Source organism: Lagenorhynchus albirostris, chromosome 1 (genome assembly GCF_949774975.1).
Source record: "Lagenorhynchus albirostris chromosome 1, mLagAlb1.1, whole genome shotgun sequence".
NCBI lineage: Eukaryota > Metazoa > Chordata > Mammalia > Artiodactyla > Delphinidae > Lagenorhynchus > Lagenorhynchus albirostris.
The window spans coordinates 21,763,996-21,786,860 of NC_083095.1; the positions used below are offsets into that span (position 1 = coordinate 21,763,996).

Sequence of the window (22,865 nt, forward strand, 5' to 3'; positions counted from 1 at the left end):
ATTCTAACTTGTGCCTCTCCATCGCAGTGTGGAGTTACTGAGTGTGTCTTCCAGATGAAAATCTCTCCATACTCAGAGCTGATGTCACTTGTCCACACGGGACATGTGGACATCCTTATGACAGATGTTTCCTGCATTTCTGAATTAATATATGTAAAATACTTGGAAAAGTGACTGGCAAATAATATGCGTCACGGAAACGTTAGGGTTGATGTTGTTGTTGTTATTGTTATTATTCAGGCTCATCTCCCTAGCTAGGTATAAATTCCTTGTAAAGGAAGATCTAGTCGTCCTTCTCGTCCTTCATAACTTGTTAACGTGATTAGGACCTCGGACAAGTCACTTACTCTTTGCAAGCTCTGGTTGCACCACAAAAGATTGCTTGTCAAGTACGATTTGGGTCCACGAACACAATTTGGCACCCACTGTTTATAAGCTACTGCCCTGCGTCCTACGCCCTTTTTATAGTAAAAGTATTAAATGAACGTGAAGTCAAATGTAGGAGCGACACCGGAGAAGCAATGATCTCTACCGTCCTGCCTTGACACGCGGTGTGGGAGAGACTCCTAGGCGATCTCCACTCCCTGCCATCCCCCTGCTACTTTGCAACAACGCTTTCTGCTCCGCCCCGTGCCTGGACTCCACTCGCGCGGAGGGGAAGGATCCCGGTTTCAGCGTCTGGATTGGGGCATCTGGGTGCAGCGGAGATGCGAGGCTGCTGTGCGAGGGTCGCCGGGAGCAGGTCCGGTCGGCGCCCGGCCCGCCCCACCGCCCCGGCTCCCGGCTGCCCAATCAGGGCGCAGCTCGGGCGCGAGCTGCGGCCAATCAGGAGCGGCGGGAGCGGCGCCGGGAGCTGGCGGGCGCAGAGCGAGCTCAGACTGTGGAGCGGGCGGCGGGGCTGGCTGGGAGGGAGGGCGGCGAGAGCCTCACTGCGGACTGGGAGCCCCGGGCCAGCCCAGCCCCCTTTGCCGAGGCGACCTTCCAGCCGATTCTCTGGACACTGCGGGCGGCGTCACAGGTAACCGAGCCCGCGCCCCGCACGGGGAGGGTGAGCGTGCCCGGGGAGAGGGGCCCCGCAGGTGGAGCGGGCGGGGGGCGACTTGGCCGCTAGGTCCTAGCGCCGCTGGCGCTGCCCGAGCCCCTAGCGCCCTGACGCCTACCTCGGCCGGAGACCCCGGGAGACGCGTTTCCACCAGCCGCAGCCGTCCAGGGGTGAGAGGGAGTGAGGTGAGTCGGCCTAAGGCGGGCGGGGGTGGACAAGACACCTGCGACACCCACACTCATACACAGACGCTGTTTGCCAGTGGGCGTCTTCCCCGAGATCTGAGTCCCCGCGACGTCTTCATTGGCTTGAGTAAGGGAGGCGACAACAGGTGTACTTGCGGACGGTGCTTTTCTCCCCCAACACCCCCCCCGTCCCCCTGCGCCAGAAATCCCGGTTTGGCATTCTGCCCCACCTTCGGGCTGTCCGGAGACAGGACCCCAGCCTGGCCTCTCAGGCGCGCTGCCCGCTGGACAGCGCCCAGAGGCGGCCTGGACCCGGCGGACCCGGGCTTTGGATGGAGTTTCCTCCTCGCGTTGCCAAGCAATTTGCAGGACACCCGCCTCTCACTGAGATGAAGAGAGTTGATGTGGTGTGTGTGTGTGTGTCCGTGTGTTGCAGCCTCTACTAAAAGGAGCTGCCCGAGGGCTGTGAGTGAATCATTAACTGTGCTCTTGTGCAGCTGGTGGCTTCTGCCTGTCTCTTTTTCTCTTAGGCAGGTCCTTCGTGCTCTGTGTGCCTCACTCTTCTAATCTGTAAAGCACGACAATGCTTTTACCTGCCTGATAGAGTTGTTTTGAGGAGTAAATGAGCCAATGCTGAAAAACACTCAGGACAGCGCTAAGTACTCAATAAACGCTGGCTCTTAGGATTTATTACACGGAGTGGATGGTCTTTTAAAGAGTAAATCAGACGTGTCCAAACCGGCCCAGTGACTATTTGGAGCTCCGAACAGCTTTTTACACTTGAAAGGGAAAAATACTGTTAATAATGTTAAGGATGGTATCATTTAAAGGTCCTGGGATTAAAAAAAAACCAAAAACCTTCATTGGAATGGTGAGAGAGATAAATGGATTCCAATTAGTATCAGAAAACTTTGTAACATTTGAAAAAAATGGTATGAATGTTCTGTGAAAAGAATATCATGGTACTTTGTTCAATCTTTCATTAATATCGCTGATTTGGGGGGAAACTGTGAAGGTTCTTATACTTCCTACTCCTCCCTTAAACAAGTAAAGTTTAAAAGGAGAGAGAGAGAAGAAAAGAAGAACAAACAGCCCAACCACACAACAGAATGCCAGCAGCTCATAGAAACCCAAAGTTGCACTTCCCACCTTAGGCGATTTTTTTCCCCCGTTTTCTACCTAGGTGGTCTGGTTCAGTTCTTTGCCACTGTGTCACTTTCCTTGTTTAATTTGAAAAGTCAGATAAACGTTTCACTCCATGAATTTGTCTTTTTAAAAGCTAAAGTATCAATGTGTATCAGACTTGCTGGATTTCTGAGCCCTCTGCTACTTACTTGCTTCCTACCCTCTAACAAACCCAAAAGGACCTTACTAAAAATTCTCTAGGGTGATGTTAGTGGGAACCTGTCTTTTCCACCACATTACCCGCATAACCTGGGACGTGGGGAAAGGGCACAGACAAAGGGCCCCAGTTCTCCTAGGGTCTCCAGCGCATTTGCCAGGAGGCTTAGAATAAATACATCCACTTAGAGATAGTGATTATCTTCTCAGAGGGTAAGAAGCCCACTTCCAGATGCAGATCTTTCAAGTGTCAGATTAATTCAGCAGCCTTTTCAGGTGTTGATGAGGGGACCTACTCTCTTCACCTGAGTGGGAGGATTTGAAAGCTTCGTGCTGGAGGAGGGAGAGAGACGCGTGGGGCAGGGGAAAGATTGCTGAGTTCAGAGTCAGACCCACCCCTGGTGAGAACTCTGTCTCTGTGGCTGATGGCTGGGAAACTTGGACAAGTTGCTTTGTTTATCTGAGCCAAAGTCTCTCACGTTGTAAAATGAGGACTCAAAAAAACATTTTTTTTGGACGAGTTCTAAGGATGGTGCTAATGAATAGAAAGCTCCTAGCACCGTTCCGGGCATGTAGTTATAGATCTGTAGCATGCAGAGGAGGTCCGCAAGGTGAGAATGATCAGCTGTACCTGGGAAAGAAAAAAAAAAAAAAAAAAGACTTTACTGAGGGGATACACTTGAGCTGAGTGTAGACTAATGAGCAGTTCTCTTGTGCAAACAGAGTTGAGGTGGGATTAGAAGGAAGGGTAGGGCAGAGGGGAAAAGTCCAGATAGAGAGGATATGGGATATCAGAAGTGCTATAATAGTCATTTTAGGCAAAATAAACAAATATCCCCCAAATCTCAGTGGCTTACAACCACCAAAGTTTATTTCTCACATATGCTGTGTGTCCAGGGTAGGTCACTCTCGGTTCTACTTCTCATCTGTCTTTATCTGGGGGTCTATTAAGGCTTAAGAAACAGCCTGTTTCTGGGACAATACTAATCTTGTTTATGGGAAAGGGAGAAAAAGAGAACATGACAGAACAGAACTATTATAGTACTTAATGTCTGCTTAGAAGTAGTAGTTCTCATGCTGTTGGCCAAGGTAGGTCACATGGCCAAAACTGATGTCAGTGGTATGGGGACTCGTAAGCCTCCTGCAAACCCGTGAGGCAGAGCTGATTAGGAGGGAAAGTGCAGAAGGAAACAAGGCCAGGAAGGTGTCCTAGAGGCAGATGTTGCAGGGCCCTGGGCTGTGTGCCAGGGTTTTGGGACTTTATCCTGTGGGCAGGGAACAGCCGCTGAAGGTTTTTCTTTTTTTTTTAATTGTTTAATTGAAGTATAGTTGATTTACAATGTTGTGTTATGCTGAAGGATTTTAAGTTGGGGTTTGGTATGATCAAATGTTCAGGCTGAGCACACATCTCTCGTAGCAAAGTGGGAAGAATGAAATAGGTGAGACTTACAGGTAAGAGATGATGAGGGCTCGGACTAACACAGCAGCCTCAGATCTCTCACTATCTGTCACATGACTTGAGTCCACTCCTAGAAGTGGCTCATTTGGCACTTGGGTGGCTTGTCTTCTTAACAAGTTTTCTCCTAAAATGGATGTCTCTCTCATCTTAAAGTCCTTATTTTATAATTGTCACCTAAAGCAGCTGTTCTCAAAGTTTAGGGTGCATTAGAATCACCTAAAGGGCTTGAAAAAACACAGATTTCTGGGCCCCACCCCCAGAATCTCTGAACCAGTAGGCCTGGGAACAAGCATTTCTGAGGGGGTGCTCAGGTGATATTGCTGCTGCTGGTCCAGAGACCACACTTTGAAAACCACTGAATTAAAGGGAGAAATTAAGACATAGTTGAGGGAAAGGCCGGAATAGAATGGAAGGAGGAAAAAAATCTGGAAGGTCCCAGCATAATCCCTGTGGCAGTTTTGCTGAAGGCTGACTCTGGCCACAAACAGTGGGGTCTGTAAGAGTGACTGAGTCTCTAGGTGTATATTGAATTGCAGATGCAATTCTCACAGTGAGGAAATGAAAAAAGCTCAGATTCTGAGAGGTAAGAAGTGTGCAAGTGCTGCTTTATCCCCTCCCTTGTGATTCTGCCCTGACTCCCTGTCAGCGAGCACATTGCCTGGTTCCAGACCTTGCACTCAAGTCGGCCAGTGTATTTCCCACCCTGATCCATCTCACTGCTTGTCATCCCAGTTCTGATATCTTTTGGAGCTGGGTTGGCCCACTGGGTGGACATTTGGCTGAATTTTAAAGTAGTCAGACCAAGAAATTGCTCTCTTGAGGTCACGTTCACGAATAAACATCTGTACCGTATGATCATGCAAATTGTGATCAACCCCCCTAGATAAATAACCCCCTGAGAACCCAAAGTCATCCATGGTTTGGCTTATACTAATGGCTGGCGCAAGTTGTGACAGTTCCCTTAGCTGTGACTCACTGCTCCTGTAATGAGAGAGCATTCCTGTAATGAGAGAGCCTTCCAAGATCAGACGTTAAGGAGAAAATATGTTGGCGTGTACAACGTGACAGAAGAAATAAAGCATCGTGAGGGTTTGTTTTCTTTTTGCTGTATTTTTCTCAATCTTGGATGTGACAAAAGTTTGAACTCTACTGGGGTCTAGATAATCAGTGATATGCCTGCCCAACCGACACCATGTGAATGAATGAAATACTTTCAGGGTCAACATTTTGAGTGCTAGCTAGCGGGTTACAGTATTTGTTTCAAGGTGGCATGAGTGTAAAATGGTCCATTGGGGTGTTGAATATACTGGAAATTCTATGCCTATTAAATTTGTATAAAGTAAGAAATGTCATGGTGGGCCTAAGCTATAATGCGAAGTGAGTGAGATTTGAAAAGATACTTTTCCTAATAGAGATTTTTTTAAAATAAATTTATTTATTTTATTTATTTAGTTTTTGGCTGCATTGGATCTTCATTGCTGCCTGCGGGCTTTCTCTAGTTGCGGTGAGCAGGGGCTACTCTTCGTTGAGGTGCGCGGGCTTCTCATTGCGGTGGCTTCTCCTGTTGCGGAGCGTGGGCTCTAGGCTCGCGGGCTTCAGTAGTTGTAGCACGTGGGCTCAGTAGTTGTGGCTCGTGGGCTCTAGAGTGCAGGCTCAGTAGTTGTGGTGCATGGACTTGGTTGCTCCGCAGCATGTGGGATCTTCCCGCACCAGGGCTCGAACCTGTGTCCCTTGCATTGGCAGGCAGATTCTTAACCACTGTACCACCAGAGAAGCCCCCTAATAGAGATTTGACAGACAAATGACACCTTAACGGTGTGCTCTTGGAGACGGGAGAATTCCCCAGGATTCTGGGTACCTCCAGAGGGAGGATGTGAAAGCTTGGAACCATAACCTCTGTCCAGCAGGCCTGAGGCCAACTCTGTTGGTCAGATCTGTCTGTTTCCCTGTCCAGGTAATTTTGGAAGGCCAGCTGTTTCCCCTCTTCCTGCAGGGTTGGCCTTAGTGCTACCTTCTCTTGGTCAACTGTACGGTGAACTCCTGCAGTTCCCTCAATCTCAGGTCTCCAGGAAACTTGGTCTAAAGTTTCAAAAGATGTAGCAAACAAAACCCTAGACATGAGTGAGAGCCAGTGAGGAAAGGGACACTTAAACTAGCCAGGAGGGACTTAAAACACTGATCATAGTCATTAGAAAGTGTTACTATTCACTGTTGCTTAGCATTTATCCAGAAATTTGATGTTTAAGTCACATACATATTAAATAACTAGATAACTAGTATACTCTATGTTTATTTGAATAAATGCTATAATGTATACCATATATATATTCAATGTCTAGCAATTTCTGATGGTAGATTTCCAGTGCTATTGTTGTCTTTCTGAAATATAATAACGTAGATAGAAACAACCAAAATTCTATAGACAGATAAAAGAAGGGCAGGATTGAAAACTCTAAGTCCCATGAATCTTTTGTCCATTGTGTACACCTCTGTCACTTCAGCCGGCCCTGCACCAACGCAGACTTGTGTGCACTGAGGTGGCCTCACCAACAGGTAACAGATGGTCGATGTTCTTCACAATATTTAGTCACAATGAGGAGTGTGAAGCTACTTGGCAGATTGCTAATGGCCCAGTAAAATCTTTGGAAGGTGGCTTCATGTGAATGGCATTGAGCATCTTCTAGGTGCAAGGCTCCGAGGAAGACATCATGAGGAATTCAGAAAAGTGTAGTACTTAGTCCTCTGACACGGCCTCTAATCTGAGAGAGAAAAGGCATAATATTTACGCAAAATTAATAATAGGTACATAACAGTGAGGCCAAGAGTAGGCATATAATAAAAGGGGTAATGCATGCTGTGAATCCAGAGATGGGATCTTTCTGAGGTTGTCCTGGACGGGAAGGCTCATGGAGGAGCAGTCGCACTGGATCGGAGGTAGAAGTAGCATTTGGGTGGAGCATTGGGGTTTAGGGAATGGACCTAAGTGATCTGTGGCTCTGCTGGTCAGCACAGGCTTGTTTAGGACTGTGATTCGACTTCTGTATCTGGAGTGAAGGGGTCAAGTAAGAGAGGAGAAGGGAAGCCTGAGCTTCTTGAGGTCTTCCTTTCTTGAGCGCCCTCGGACCATCTAATCCAAATATTCTGACGGGGGCTTCCCTGGTGGTGCAGTGGTTGAGAGTCCACCTGCCGATGCAGGGGACACGGGTTCGTGCCCCGGTCCGGGAAGATCCCACATGCTGCGGAGCGGCTGGGCCCGTGAGCCGTGGCCGCTGAGACTGCACGTCCGGAGCCTGTGCTCCGCAACAGGAGAGGCCACAGTAATGAGAGGCCCGCGCCACAACAGTGAGAGGCCTGCGTACCGCAAAAGAAAAACAAAAACAAAAACGAATATTCTGACGGCTTACAGCTCCTGACAAATTAAGCCATTCATTGATTCATTAGAAGATGAGTAACACTGGACTCTCATTTGACCTTCTTAACATTTCATTTTATTATTAGGAAAGCGCTTTGGAGCTAAGGATGACGCACCACTTTATCAATACAATCTAATCCTATCATAAACTCTGTCAAACTGGCAGGTGGTTGGTCTCTCTCCACTTGCAAAATGACTTGGGAAAGTCAAGTGACTTGTTTAAAGTCATGCAAGAATACCCTGGCACGTCCACAGCCCTGGATCCCACCTCCCTGACATTTGGTGGTTCCCAGCGTCATTTGCTTTGCAGATCTCCATAGGGATGGTGGCTCTAAGAACTTGGGTCCTTGACATTTAGTTAAGATTTTCTCCATCTATTATTGTAGCCCATGGAGGCCCTCAACTGTAACCCCAAGAGGTCCTCGTTAATTTTAATCTGGGGATGAGATAATTACACCCTTCTCTTTCAGGCTTAATCCTGGCTCTCACTGTAAGAAAGTACCATTTCAGTGCTGTGGGTCTGTGCAAACACTCCCATCTGAATGAAACAGCAATCTCAGCACTTTTCATGCCAAATGCCAACCAGTATAGCAGGACTATCAGTGGCTTTCAATCTGCTTGAACTTTGAAGTGAGACACCAGACCCTTACCAGCAGGATAGAATCACTCCATTGGCTGCCTTTTGAAGTTAGCTAATTGCTTTAAAAAAAAAAAAAGTGAGATGCTTTAAATGAAAACAGATTTTATTTCTGTTTGCTTTAGAAACTGAATATGTTTGTCTGTCTTTCCTGACGTAAGTTTTTAAAAGAGGGAAATTATAATACCGTGGTTAAGTGATTAAGCCTGGGGTGATCCATAGCTTATTCAGTTATACATTGTTTAAATGTTGTCTGTTTCGTGAACCCAGAGCTGTCAGAAATACAGTTTGACTTGTATCTTTGCCAAACATAAAGAATTTTTTTAAGAAGTTAAGTAATTTATTTTTGGTTGCGTTGTGTCTTCGTTGCTGCGCACGGGCTTTCTCGAGTTGTGTCATGTGGGGGCTACTCTTCGTTGTGGTGCACAGGCTTCTCATTGTGGTGGCTTCTTTTGTTGTGGAGCACGGGCTCTAGGTGCGCGGGCTTCAGTAGCTGTGGCACGCAGGTTCTGTAGTTGTGGCTCACGAGCTCTAGAGCTCAGGCTCAGTAGTTGTGGTGCACGGGCTTAGTTGCTCCATGGCATGTGGGATCTTCCCGGACCAGGGCTTGAACCTGTGTCTCCTGCATTGGCAGGTGGATTCTTAACCACTGCGCCAACAGGGAAGTCCCAAACATAAAGTATTTGTTTTGACATTACTCCTTGCCCCTCCATCTCCCTCCACTTCAGACTCTGAGCAGTTGAAAGGTGTGAAAAACTTTTTTAATCAAAATTATCAAAATCACTATCAATAGCTATTATTCATTGAGTTTTACTAATTCCAGGTCCTTTGCTAGCAGTTCACTCCGTATTATCTCACTTCATTTCTGTCTCAGCTCTGTACGGTTGGGAAGAGTGGGATCTCAGTTCACAGACGAGACAAGCAGAGGCTGGAGTTGAGTAGTTTGTCAAAGGTTGTAGTGGACCTGGACTTTGCACCCTCTTTTAATCACTTAGCTCTAGAAACTGTGCCCTTAGTCACTATTGTACTGTATCTGGAAACAAAAGGAAAAGTGCTGGGAAGAGTTAACAGGGGCTGTCTGTGCACTCTGACCACACCCACGGAGATCCCTGTGGGAGGAAACGGCCCTTGTTTTTGCTCCCTCAGTTCACACTATCAGCAGGGCTGTTGAAGCACACTTCCTTCTCTTCTTTTCCCTATCTCGTCCTCCTTAAATTTTTTGTTCTAAAGTATCATCCAGAAAGGGGGTGAGTTGGGGAGTGGGGATCTGTTAGCGTAAATTCTGCGTGTCTCTGTCACTCACATCAGCCTGATTGGCATAGTGGGCGGGTGTGTCTGCAGCAGCTCCTCTAGCTGCACCATCCATCACGCACAGCACTGTGCTCATGGGACTAGGGGCTCTGATCCCTGTCATTTGGTTGCTTCTCTCCTGCGAAGAGGACAGAGAACGTACAGCCAGTCCTGGCTGGGCACTTGGCAGAGGTAGGTCCTGGCCATAAGAAAGCCAGATAACACGGTAGGTTCATTTATGCGGACTCTGGAGCCAGACTGTCCAGGTTTGAATTGTGTGGTCTTGGGCATTATTTAACTTCTGTGTGCCTCCGTTTCTTTATCTAAATAAATGGGATAATAATAGTACCTACTTTATAGGGTTCTTTTGAGGAGTGCATGAGTTAGTTAAGTGAGTTGTAAAGCACTTTGAGATCAACGGCTGGCAGATAGGAGGTGTTACATACGTGTTTATCAAATAACACATAAAAAACGAAGTAGTAGGTGAACATCATTGTTTGTAGGTAGACAGTGGATAAAGCTCCATTGTCTACGATGGATAAAGCTCACCTGACTGCTTTAGTAAAGGTACTCATGATGAGTTACATGCAAATGAAATAATTATTAATTGTACTAGTGGAGTTTGCCATTTTAAAGAATCATATGAGAAATAGGTTTGTAAACTGCCTTTTTGTGAAATGAACATGAGAGAAACAGTGTAAGAGGAAGAGGGAAGTTCAGGATGACTTGATTTTTTTTTTTTCCCCAGAGCTATTGGAGAGATAGAGCTGCCATCCTCCTGGGTGGGGAAGGCTTCTGCTGGAGTGGTTTTGGGAGACAGAGAGTAGTTCAATTTTGGATATGTTAAGTTTGAGAGGCCTGTTGGACATTGAAGTAAAGGTGCTCTGTGGGCATCAGTGGTGTCAGGGGAGAAGTCAGGGCTGGAAACCTCTATGTGGTGGTTTATTCCATCTAGCTAGAGATGGCATCCAAAGCCATCGTGAAGGAATGGAAGCAGACAAAGAAGAGTCCGAGGGCTGAACCAGGGGGTATTCCAGCTCCAGTGGAAGAGTCAGGCTGTTTCCAGTTTTCTAGTTTGTTCTTTCCTTCGATTTGCAAGTGTGAAATGAAGGGTGGACCTACTTAATGCTGGTGTTTTCTTTGGCTAGTTTATCATCTGAGTTCTGTTAATGCTTGGACTTCAGAGTCAGTAGACTCTGATCAGATACCAGTTGACCTCATCCTAGCTTTGTGCCCTTGGGCAAGCTACTTACCCTCTGACACTCTGTTTCCTTATCTTGAGATGGGAACTGGTAGTAAAAATGCCCATCTCAGAGATTTGAGGGCTCAGTAAGTGCAGCTGTATTAATGCTATGAAGCTGTTAATCGCTTTATCACTGTGAAATTCTCCCTGTTCGTGCCAATGTGTGAGAAGTGAGGAATTTTTAAAGCCCTTTGAATTTTGCCTGAGGTGGAAACCACATTTTAATTTAACCCACACTGCTGCTATTTTCCTTCCTTCTTTTTATTAAAAATAAAAGAGTGAGGTCAAGGGGGTACTGCAATAAATTTTACATGTCAGCCACTTATACTTCCTCTGTAATTGAAACACTGCATCCAAAGATCAGATCTGGCCTGTAGATGTGGCAACTGGTATGTGAATCACAGACGCACAAGCCTTCAGAGACCTGAAAACAGAAACACGGAAAAAAATGGATATCCCTGGCAGTGTCAGTGTTTCAGTATTATATATGCTAACCTCATACGTGCTCTTTACCACTATGAGCCGGGTAAGAAAGTTCTCACTCTTTTCCAATAAATGAACTGATCCTCCCGACTGTTTTAAATTCGAGTTTTACACTTGGTTGGAAAATGCATCTAAGACACTGGGTTTTCACTCAGCAAATAATACAATTCTGAATTTTTTTAAAACGTCTCACTCTCAAAGCTCAGTAAGAACCAAGAGATATGGCGAATGAAATTCTGAAGTCTTGTCTCTCAATTCTCTAATTAGAATGTCTGCCGTGTTTGCATATGTGGTTTATATGCAACGAATTTGTGGCTTTTCTGTTTTGCAAGAGTTACTGTCAGCGAGACGTCTACCAAAAGAAATACTACTATTAGTGGTGACGGGACCAAATATATGTAACGTTGTGGTTGTTGTCTAAATCTCTGCTAGAATTTTTGAGAAACCTTCTCCAGACGGAGGTGGGTGGTGTGAGGACTGAAAGAAAACATTAGAAATAACCAAAGCAGAAGAATTAATAGGCAAGAGTTTGCAGTGATTACATTTTTCTCTCTGGTCTTTCAGGTTGAGGAAGTAAGGAGAATAGGCATAAACTGTGGGAAATTTCCGTCAACTTGGAAAAAACAATAGAATAAATAATTCTTAGCCATGAGGTGAGAGCCCAGGCAGTCACAAGGTCAAAGGATTCTGTCCCATTTGTCTGTGGTGACAGCCTCTCCCTGCCCGCCCCCCCCGCCCCCCCCCCCCCACAACCCAAAGGAACTCTTTACCCTTAAACAATAGAAGTGTCCCTGGGAAGCTGAAAAGGTACATGCAAAGGGAATTTTTAGAAATCATATCATTTCAGAAGTACACCAGTGGTTATACTGGTTTTCTGTATTTTCCGAATTTTATTTAGTGAGATTGTATTCCTTTTATAATAAATAAATAAGTAGGTAGGTAGATAAATAAAAATTAGAAAAATAAATTTAAAAGAAGGAAATACACTAGGAGTGTGGAGATGGGTGTGTTGTCACCATTTCAAGGTGCTAAGGTGCTCACGTTTTATAATGTGAGGATTATTTTGTCTAGAAGTCATAATACTTAACATATCTGCTCTCTCTATTTACAATCTGTAAAATGTGCCAGGTGTCAACAGTGAATGTCACCCATCAAAACCCAAGACCTGCTCTACAAAAGCAGGGCCAGCCCTCAGTGAACAGATACTTCTTCAACTTTCACACTGTGTGAGACCCACCCTGTGTGCACTGTTCCTTGCCGCTGTCTCTGGCCATTGGAGACGCTCACGTACCCCTGCCTTCGTCAGCAGTGTGAACTGGGAGGTCTCTTGTTTGTGAGGGGCCTGCTTCACAGGAATAACGTTGCAATCAGCCCAGGGCCCGGCTGTAGCTGCAGCCTGTGAGGCCCACTGCGGTAGCCTGAGTTTTTAGTGTTTGGCTGGGCTGTTTTGGTTTTATGCCTGTGTGTCTGTTTTGCTGGGGCAAGAGGGAGGGGAGGGATTCTTAGAAAAGGGAAGGAGATATCCTCTGCATTACTGAAAATGGAAATAAGGAATTATCAGTTCAGGGTCAGTAGAAGCCACAGTGCCTGGCTTCCTTCTGCTGTGCTCCTCTGGAATGATTTTGCTTAGTTTGGAAAGGTCTGAAAGTGACATGAGCTAGATAAATTGTTCTAGGGTGGAGCTTTTAGCAGGGAGTATGGAGATCCCTAGGGCATTCATGGAGGGACCTTAGGAAAGATGTCCTGAAATTATACAGAATGTTGCATGTATGTGTTTTTTACCCAGAGATGAAGACTTAATTTATATCTCAAATAAATCCAGAGAGTCATACTTCAAAAAAAAAAAAAACAACAATGGTTAAGAAGTTCTAGGGGGAGGCCCAGAGTGTATCCTGGCCTTGGCCCTAACTAGAGACCCCTTCCTGATGGATGAATTGCATATGTAGTGGAAGTACCAGTGTGTAAAACATCTTAGGTGAAGCCCCTGCTGCAGAAAGATGAGGAAGGTTTTACTTCCTCCAGTGCTGGAAAGCTGGAAATCCAGAAATGTACGACTCCTGTGCTTCTGTCGAATGCTTCCTGTTCTTCTCCCTCTCTGTGTCTTATCCTGGAGCCTACAGAGCTCCCTGAACTCTGTATTACCTGAAGAGTTCACTAGCTGAAGTGAACACTAATGTCTCTTTTACCTGGTCTTCCTCTTGATTCTAAGCGAACCGGGTTGAGTTTCCCTGCAATTGGGAGGTTGACTTTGGCCCTGGCCTCCACATGTGACAGGAGAAGGCATCTATAGTGAACTCCTGCCGGGCTGTTTATCCTGAGTCCAGCATGTAAATGTTGATCTTCCCACCCTTGGTTCTTGCTTCTCCTCATATTATACATTCTCTCTGGGTGACCTGTCAGTCTGTGTGATGAACGCTCATCTCAATTCTTCTGAGCTCTCAACCTGTCTATTGAACAGGACCCATAGACATCTCAATGTGGTTGTCCCGTACGCCCATCAAACTCATCAGGTCTAAAATTGAACTCATCATATCCCTACCACCCCTCAAGTATTCTTCCCCCTAAAGTCCTCATCTTGGTGAATAGCACAAAAATCTATCCAGTTTTCCAGGATCCTTTTTATCCACCCACCACTACTCCCTCAATCTAAATGAGCCCCAAATAGACTTTCTCCCCATGTCTTGATGATCTTACATCTTAAATGGCTCATAAAAAACATCCCCCCTTTTTATCCCTCAGCTTGCAATGCCTGATCACTATAATTACTAGCTGGTCTTCCCACCCTCCAGTCCACCTTCCTCATTGCTTCCAGAATGATCTTTGTAAAATACAACTGAGTCATGTTATTTCCTCATTTAAAATTGTTTAATTGATCTCCATTGCCTTTATGGCAAAACCCAGCCTTCTTGGCATGGCCTGCAAGGCTCTGTCTGACCTGACTCCCACTCTTGCCAGCCTCTTCTCTTACTACTCTCCATCTGACTCATTACTTCAGTCAAACTGAATTATCTGTAGTTCAGAAAACACATCAAGTTTTTATTCATCTCCGAGACTTTGTATGAACACATTACACTTTATTACAGCTGTTTGGAGTGGGGGACTTATTAAAAATCATACACTTCAAGGTTCTAAGTCATGTACAAAACAGATACCATCACTTCAGCTCTGCATCACCCCCTCCCCACCTCTCACCCCTTTTCTAACACTAACCCTGAATCTCTGAACTTGAACCTCATTTCTCAGCCCCATCTCCCCTCATACCATGCCTTATCTCCAGATCCTAACCCATCCCTGATGCATACTTTGGGAGCTGGGGTCAGTGATGGGTGATGTTCGGCGGGGGGTTAGGTAGGAGGGAGGTCTGGGGATGAATGTAAGAGCCAGGGATGTCCGTTGTGCACCCTTTTTTGGTAACGAACAGTGGCTTTGCATGTTAACACAATCCATTTAAACAGGGCTAAGTAAAATGGCACCCTCTAATTGACCATATTGTATTGTCCTGTTTTGTTCTTATAGATGCCATTACTGCAAGTCCTTTCCCCCTGCCTCTACTTTCTGTTCACCTTTCAAGCCTCTGCCCAGGTATCATCTTCCCTCAGTTATTCTTCGCTGACCCCAAGACTGGGCGAGGTGCGACTCCTCTGTGTGCTTATGGCACTGCTGGGTTCCCCTGGGGTAGCTCTGATCACACTGTATTGTGATCATCTTTTGTTTGCCTGTCTCCCTCTGCCAGGCAGGGTCTGGGTCTTAGCCCTCTCTCTATCCCTAGGATTTCACTAGAATATGCCTAGCAATAGGAGCTGCTGAATAAATGCTATTGAATGGGTGAAGAAATTAATGGGTGATGTCCTATGACACCTGCAGAAACTCAATGAGCACAAATAGCCCAGAGTTCAAAAAGACCTATAGATCATCTTCTCTGTGTTCTGTGTATGTGGGATTGCATACCAGCATTGATTCCTGCCTAGGTTTAACCTTCCTGTGTTGGCTTCTGCTTAGGTACCACCTCAGATTCTCTTAGCCCCACCTGTCTCTTAGATGCAGTGGTGCCCAGCTCTACTGGTCTCTACCATCCTGCCATCCAAGGCCATGCTGGGGTTCCTCCCACCACTTCTGGACTCAAATGAAGAACCACCCTGCAGGGTATGGGATCTGGCCTCCCCATCTGCTGCCAAAGGGACCAGATGATACATCCCAATCGTGTGGGGAAGTTGGGTCACCATGGAGTGAACTTTGACTAATGGGGAACAAGAAACAGGCAGGAGCTGGCAGATTCATTCCCTCTGCTAGCACCATTTCCTCCGATGGAAGCTTTTGAGATGCTGCGGTTCCTAACAGCCTCTCTGGGGACGTCCCGTGTGACCGAGCACGAAGCTATGATTCTTGTGAAGTCACAGCCAGTCCCACTCCGTCGTACATTTGCTTTTGCCGCCTCATTTCTCTTCTTCCCTCACTTTTGCTTCCCTGGGATTTCTCTAAAGCCCTGGCATAGAAGCTTGGTCTCAGGCTCTTATTTTCTGAGGAATCCAGCCTAACATACATTCCAACTACCACCATTTCTCTAGAAAAATGGGCCAATAAAGGTAGAAGAGAAAGGAACACCACAGGCCAGGTGGTCTCTAGTGTATGGATCTGTCATGCCTTAGCTGGGAGTCTGAGCCTGCAGTCATGTACCCTTTATCCTTCCTTGTCCATGCTGCATTGGACCCCCTCATTTAGGGGAACTGGGAAGATGGGTTCATTAGTAGAACAAGATCCATCATTTGGAACCTGTGACCTCATTCCTGTGCAGGCTGGCCATCTGTTCCATGATTTCTTATTTGAAGATATCTTTCTAATTAAAAAAACAAACAAACATGTATCTTTAAATGTCAGTGATGCCGTGGAATATTATACATCTATGAAAATTGATCCTTATGAGGATTTGTGATATATTCTGGGTTTAAAGTCTAGCTCCAGTTACTACTTGTGTGGCCTTGAGAAAGATCCAAGCCTTGGTTTTCTTATCTGAAAAGTAGACATTAATAATAGCACTGTTATAAACTGTGTAAAGCCTAGATAAGATTATGCATGTAAGGCCCTCAGCACAGTGTCTTACAGAGTAAGCAGTCAAAAGATATTTGCTATAGTTACTATCTATTTTTAAAATACAACTTGAGAATAAGAGAGTGTTCATCTCTATATAGAAAACAAATTTAAGGTGAGATTTTGTAGTTCTTAGGTTTTATTGGGTTTTTAAGAGGTGTTTTCTTGGTAAGTCTCAGTCCTAGTTTTAATCTTGCTAAAACAGGTGGGAGGGCCTGGTAAAAAGCTTCCATGGAAGTAGTGTTTACCTGCTAGATATTTTGTTGGAGAACATGTGAGAACCACATAGAGTCTGAGACCAGTTAAGTCTGTTTCTCACCTTCCAGGTATTTTCAATAAATTTATATCAATCCCCAATTAATAAATTTGTGGAAACTAAAGCGGAAAAGTTTTGCAATTTTGTTATGGTCATTCAGAGAATTCATGCCAGGGAAGATCCCAGGAAAGAGCTTCCCCCTCCCCGAGGCAAGTTTCAGTTTGTGCCAAGTAAATAGAAAAGTACTTCCTCCATAGATGCTTGTAATCGGGATTAACAATGTGTACGCTGATATTTTTTGCCTTCTTTTTACAAAAGCTCTATTAAGAGTCGTAAAAGTTTAAACTGTGATCATGGTATATTATTATTATTATTATTTTAAAATATTTATTTATTTATTTTTGGCTGTGTTGGGTCTTCGTTGCTGCATGCGGGCTTTCTCTAGTTGCGGTGAGCTGGGGCTACTCTTCGTTGTGGTGCGCGGGCTTCTCATGGCGGTGGCTTCTCTTGTTGTGGAGCACAGGTTGTAGGCACGTGGGCTGCAGTAGTTGTGGCACTCGGGCTCGGTGGTTGTGGTTCGTGGGCTCTAAAGCACAGGCTCAGTAGTTGTGGCGCATGGGCTTAGTTGCTCCGCGGCATGTGGGATCTTCCCGGGCCAGGGCATGAATCCATGTCCCTTGCATTGGCAGGTAGATTCTTAACCACTGCGCCACCAGGGAAGTCCGATCGTGGTATATTACTAACTCCTTGCAATCGGGCTTCCAGTCTAGCTGCCTTACTTTATTCCACAAATGCTTGTTGCTTTCCTTCTGTGTAGCCGGCCTGGAGCTTTGGCAGTACTGTGAGAAAGGGCATGGACCATCCCTCAAGGAGCCACCACTCCAGTTAACTTTCTTAAGGGTCAACAGTGACCATCCATGCCCCATAAATGTCTCTTTACAGCATTTAACACTAGAGAAACTTACCTTGAAAATTCTCTCTTGTCTTCATGATCCTAGAGGCCTCTGTTTTTTCTCTAACCATCTGACGGACACGCTGCACCCCCCGCCCCCGCTTTACTTCCTCTCACCACACAATCCAAGAGTCAGACGTCTTTTTTGTCTTTTTACTTCCTCCATTGATAACCTATTCACTCCCTTGGCTTCATATATCTTCATTTTTAAAATGACTCTAAAATCTAACTTTTTACCCCTAATTTTTCTCTAGGCCCCAAATCTACATCTTCTACACCTACCTTCTGGTTTCGCAATCCTTGAATCTCAACGTATCCTAAATTACCTCATTTCCCACCCCCAGTCCCAATTAATTCCACACTCCTAATTTCCCTAGGCTATTTACTGGGACCTTCTCTGCCCTCAGTTCAGCTGCCATTCTCCTGATTACCCAGGCTTAATTATTATTTCCTATCACTGTTGCTTCACTGGTGAGTGAAGAATAAGCCCAAGGATTCTTATGGCCATAGCCAGTTACTTTTATCTTCTTTCCCAGTGGAGGTTTCCTCCTGAACATTCGACATTTCCTTTCTTTTTCTAAAGTGTGGATGTTGAGGTGGGAGGGCGTGTGCTATTTCAGGGCTGCTGGAATTTACACCCGTAGGGCAGCATTCAGATAAGGGGCAGGGTCCCCATTGCTTCGTGCGTGAATGGCGCCACCCAGAGTTGTGCAGCACTGCGCTGTGGGAGTGTTATTTGGGAGGGGATGGAGTGCTGGGGAGGGCTTCTGGGCAGTAGGGATGCTGAACACGGCAGTAGAAAGACTAAAGAGGAGTTGGCAGTTCAGCCCAGGAGGAAAGTTTCATTTCCACAAAAGAAGGATAGGGATATAGTTTTCCTCTTTGTCATCTACCTGGGGGGAATAAAGCTCTGTGTTTTTCTACACAAATCCATATTGAGCTCACTTTATTATAGAGCCACCCATCGAGCTTGAGATCTATGGCCTAGAGCTCTATTTCCTCTAATCCTTGTTATTCTTGGTATAGGGACCATTGGCCGGAGCTTCTAAAATGAAAGTTCCGTGTTCCTGTAGCTGTGCTGTAAATTGCAATAATCCCACATTCTGTTGTCCCAGCTGGACTCCTTTAAGTAGGGTTTGCATAAGGTCCAAAGAGGTTGGTGGCAGTGCAGGTAATACTGCTGCCCCACCATGAACTGAGACAGCCCAGCTGATCTGGACACACCAGCAGCGGAACACCCTGCCTGGTGCCTCTCGCAGCGGAGTCTTCTGTTCAGGGACCCTTCGAGCGCCCATCTGGGAAGGTTGCTGCCTTCTGCTACACAGGTTGTGCGATTCACACTGCATAGACACCACTCACATAGGTGACCACATAAATGAGGTCCCAAAGCCGCCCAACGTGGTGTCCCGCCTATGGTACCTTCTTTCACTAGACCTTTCCAGGCCAACGAGTGGCCCACATCCAGCTGAGCAGGCTGTTTCCTGTCTCAGGCTGAAACTCACACCACTACTTCCTTTTTTCCCCAAATTTCTAAGATTTCCCCCTTCCTCCACTTTCACTTCCTGAATGTCAGGACCACAGGAATGAAATCAGCAAGTTCGTGCCTTGTTTCTCCTACTCACCCTTTATTAGTGGAAATAATAACGGTGCTACGTAACATTAATGGAGCACTTATAGTATTCACTGTGCTGAAAGTCTGACATGCAGCATCTTCTTTCATCCTTACAGGAATCTCGGAAACTATCAATACTAGGTGAAATTCAGGTTTAGAGAGTTTGAGACATGCCCATGTTTACAGTTAACGACGGGGGGACCTGGCCTGCCTGACTGCAGAGCTTGTGCTGTTCATTTTCCTAAGACCCAGGCTAGATATAGCCTCTTGCAAGAAGCCCCCCTGGGTGACCGCATCCCACTCCTGTGACCTTTGGTGGTCCTCCATAGTAACCCCTGGGTTATTTCAAGTTCAGGACCTCTTGGACATAGGGGAGAAAGACCAATATTCCTTCCTGTTTCTGAGGTTCTCAGTAAAGACTGAAAAACTTCTAAGACAGGGTTAGAAAAGTATTAGGACCTTTTTTGTATATTTGCATGAACGAAATTCAAATGTTCAATGTATACTCATACACATAGAAACCCACATTGTAATATAATTTTGCTACATACAAGGTAACTATAGGAGCTATAAATGATACTCATTAAACTCTCTGTGAAGGGTGGTTTGGTAATGGGACATGTATTTAAGGTTGGAGGCACATCTTTCAATCCTTTCACTGTATTTCTGTGAAGAAACATGTGCTTTCATTTTTATTAGTATTTAAAGTCCTTTGTGAGTATGAGGCCATTGGCTAATTGACCTTTCTGGATTCTGTATTATCTACTTCTCTATACCTAACGTCTAGCACAGAGTCAGGACTTGGAACATAGTAAGCTTTTTTTAAAAAAATATTTATTTATTTGTGTTGTTTTTGGCTGTGTTGGGTCATCGTTGCTGTGCGCGGGCTTTCTCTAGTTGTGGTGAGTGGGGCCTACTCTTCGTTGCGGTGCGTGGGCTTCTCATTGCAGTGGCTTCTCTTGTTACGGAGCACGGGCTCTAGGCACGTGGGCTTCAGTAGCTGTGGCACACGGGCTCAGTAGTTGTGGCTCGCGGGCTCTAGAGCGCAGGCTCAGTAGTTGTGATGCAAGAGCTTAGTTGCTCCGCGGCATGTGGAATCTTCCCGGACCAGGGCTCGACCTGTGTACCCTGCATTGGCAGGCGGATTCTTAACCACTGCACTGCCAGGAAAGTCTAACATTTTAAGCTCTTATTTCTTGTTGGTTGGTTGGTTGAATGAGTCTATGAATTGTTTGAGAAAAGTCTACAAAGTCAGAGCAGTTTTGGTTGGGATCCCAGCACTGCCATTTACTAGCTCTCTGGCCTTGAGTGAGTTACTTAACTTCTCTTTACTCAGCTTTGTCATCTCAAAAATGAAATTTTTTGATTAGTACTAAGAGTACCTACCTTAGAAGGATGGTGGGAGGAACAAAGGAGATGATCTGTGAGATGACAAAGGTGAGCCTGCACATACGTAGTCCTTGGGTCCAGGGCAAGGAGGTAGGAGATAGGGCCGTGGGCATCACTGTTAGAAAGCAAGAGGCACTGCAGCTGCTCCCTTCCCTGTGCCTTTGCTTCCCTGACCAGCCATGGGGAAGAATGGTTGGTGGCCCCAGGAGAGTCTGCAAAGCACCAGACTTTGTTTTCTGGGCCCCTATCCCTTTCCACATTCTCCTTGATTGACAAAAATATGCAGAGCTTACTTTTTGAATCATGCTCTGCAGTGTACAGAGCACTGTCACCCACATTATCTCGCTTAATAATTATTCAAAATTGTAAAATTGTCTGTGGTTTAAGGAAATTCCTGCCCTTGTTATGGAATGCCTGGTACTTGCGCCTCTCCTGCTGATAGAGTTATCACCAAGGACATTTGTTTCTGTATTTACTGAGTTGTTTAGCAGCATTTTCATTTTTTCCACCCAAGCCTGAGATTCAAAGAATCTCATAGAGAAAAGCCGCATTTCCAACCTTTTTCTAAGCAGCTAGCTATAGAGTGGCCTGCTTGGTCCAGGACCTCTGGCTCCTACATGCCCTTGTATTGAGGGACAGAGCATGGCAGCTCTCCCGAACTTGGGCTCCTTTCTCTTTTCTGTCCATTTGGAGTCACAGGGTCCTAGGGCTTGGCTGGAGCGTCATAGTGTTAAAATATATATAACAAAAAATGTATCATTTAACCTTTTTTAAGTGTATTGTTCTGTGGAATTAGGTACATTCACATTGTTGTGCAATCATCACCACCATCCATCTCCAGAGCACTTTTCGTCTTTCAAAACTGAAACTCTGTACCCATTAAATAATAGCTCCCTTTCTCCCCACCCCACTCCAGCCCCTGGCAGCCACCATTCTACTTTCTGTTGCTATGAATCCAACTACTCTAGGTACCTCATATAAGTGGAATAGTATAATATTTGTCCTTTTGTGACAGGCTTATTTCACTTAGCACATGTCCTCAAGGTTCATCCGTGTTATAGCATATGTCAGAATTTCCTTCCTATTTAAGACTGAATAATATTCCATTATATGTATATACCCCATTTTGTTTATCCATTCATCTGTTGATGGATACTTTAGTTGTTTCATTGTCTTTTGTCTCAACTAGTACAGTAGCTTCCTAATTGTTCTCTTTGCTTCCATTCTTTCCTCTTCCAATCTGTTCTCCACTCAGCTTCTAAAGAGGCAAATTGAATTTTGTTACTCTGCTTTAAATCCTTCATTGGCTTTTCATTGTGCTTAGAATGAAATCTAAACATCTAAATCTGGCTCACAAGACCCCATATCTACATAGTTCATAAACTGAACTACCTTTGCAACCTTATCCCATGCCCCATCCTCCTTGCTCCCTCTATGCTCAGTTCAAGTTTTTTCTTTTTTTTTTCTTCTTGTTAATTTTTTCCCATCTCAGACTCTTTGTGTCTTTGGTCTTTTCTACCATGAATACACTCTACTTCTTGTCATGGTCTGGGTCTTCTCATCCTTCAGGTAGTAGTTAAATGTAACCTCTTCAGAGAGAGCTCCTATCACCCTATATATTATAGGATCCCTTGCTATTCCTTGTCTGAACCATTTATTGATTTGCAGGATTCTTATTTGTTTATAGTTGACTTGTCCCGTCCCTGTTTTCCCCTCTTGGATAGAAACCCCTTGAAGGCAGGGTCTGTATCTATCTATTTTGTAACCCGAATATCTAACTGGCCTTTACTAACCATTTGTTGGATGAATTAATACATATCCTATTTTATTTATTTGATTTTTTGGAAACATTTATTTTTAATTTTTATTTATTTAATTTATCCTTGTTGCACCAGGTCTTAGTTGCGGCATGTGTGCTCCTTAGTTGCAGCATGTGGGATCTAGTTCCCTGACCAGGGATCGAACCCAAGTCCCCTGTGTTGGAGGGTGAATTCTTAACCACTGTACCACCATGGAAGTACCTACATATCCTATTTTTAGAAAGAGTTTGGTGATTCCACAATTGGTTCTACTTTTACTTTCCTTCCTTTGTGCTCATTCTTCCTTCATCCCACCTCTGACACCTTCCAAAATGCTAACATCCCTAATTGAAGAGTCATTGGCATGATATCATCATTCCTTCTCCAGAAAACTGGTTGAATGTTTGTTGGCCTCCTGATTTTCAAAGGAAAGGCACCCAAAATTGTCGTTTAACATTTTGCACTGAAAATGATCACCCTTTCAGCTTTGCTCCTTGTCTCTGGAAAGGCAAGCTAATTTTGCAGTGGCCTAAGTAAGCAAGGCAGAAAAAGAAATTAAACTTTCTAGAGAGAGAAATCCATGTAATATGTTCCAAAGTGCTACATGTAAAGCTTAGTGGTATTTTGCTACTGTATTGTTTTTTAATTTACTCCATACTATGGGCAATAGTTGATTTTTG

The 22,865-nt window shown here is 45.1% G+C and overlaps 1 protein-coding gene across 3 annotated transcripts in view; it reads left to right on the top strand.

Moving 5' to 3' along the window:
* The first annotated feature begins 871 nt into the window (after positions 1–871).
* The window catches only part of STON2 (stonin 2), a 148,625-nt gene continuing 126,631 nt past the window's right edge, over positions 872–22,865 (top strand). For all 3 annotated transcript variants that reach the window (XM_060125625.1, XM_060125458.1, XM_060125546.1), the window contains exon 1: positions 872–1,018. The gene's annotated coding sequence lies outside the window, so the exon portion shown is untranslated. The remainder of the gene's footprint in view (positions 1,019–22,865) is intronic.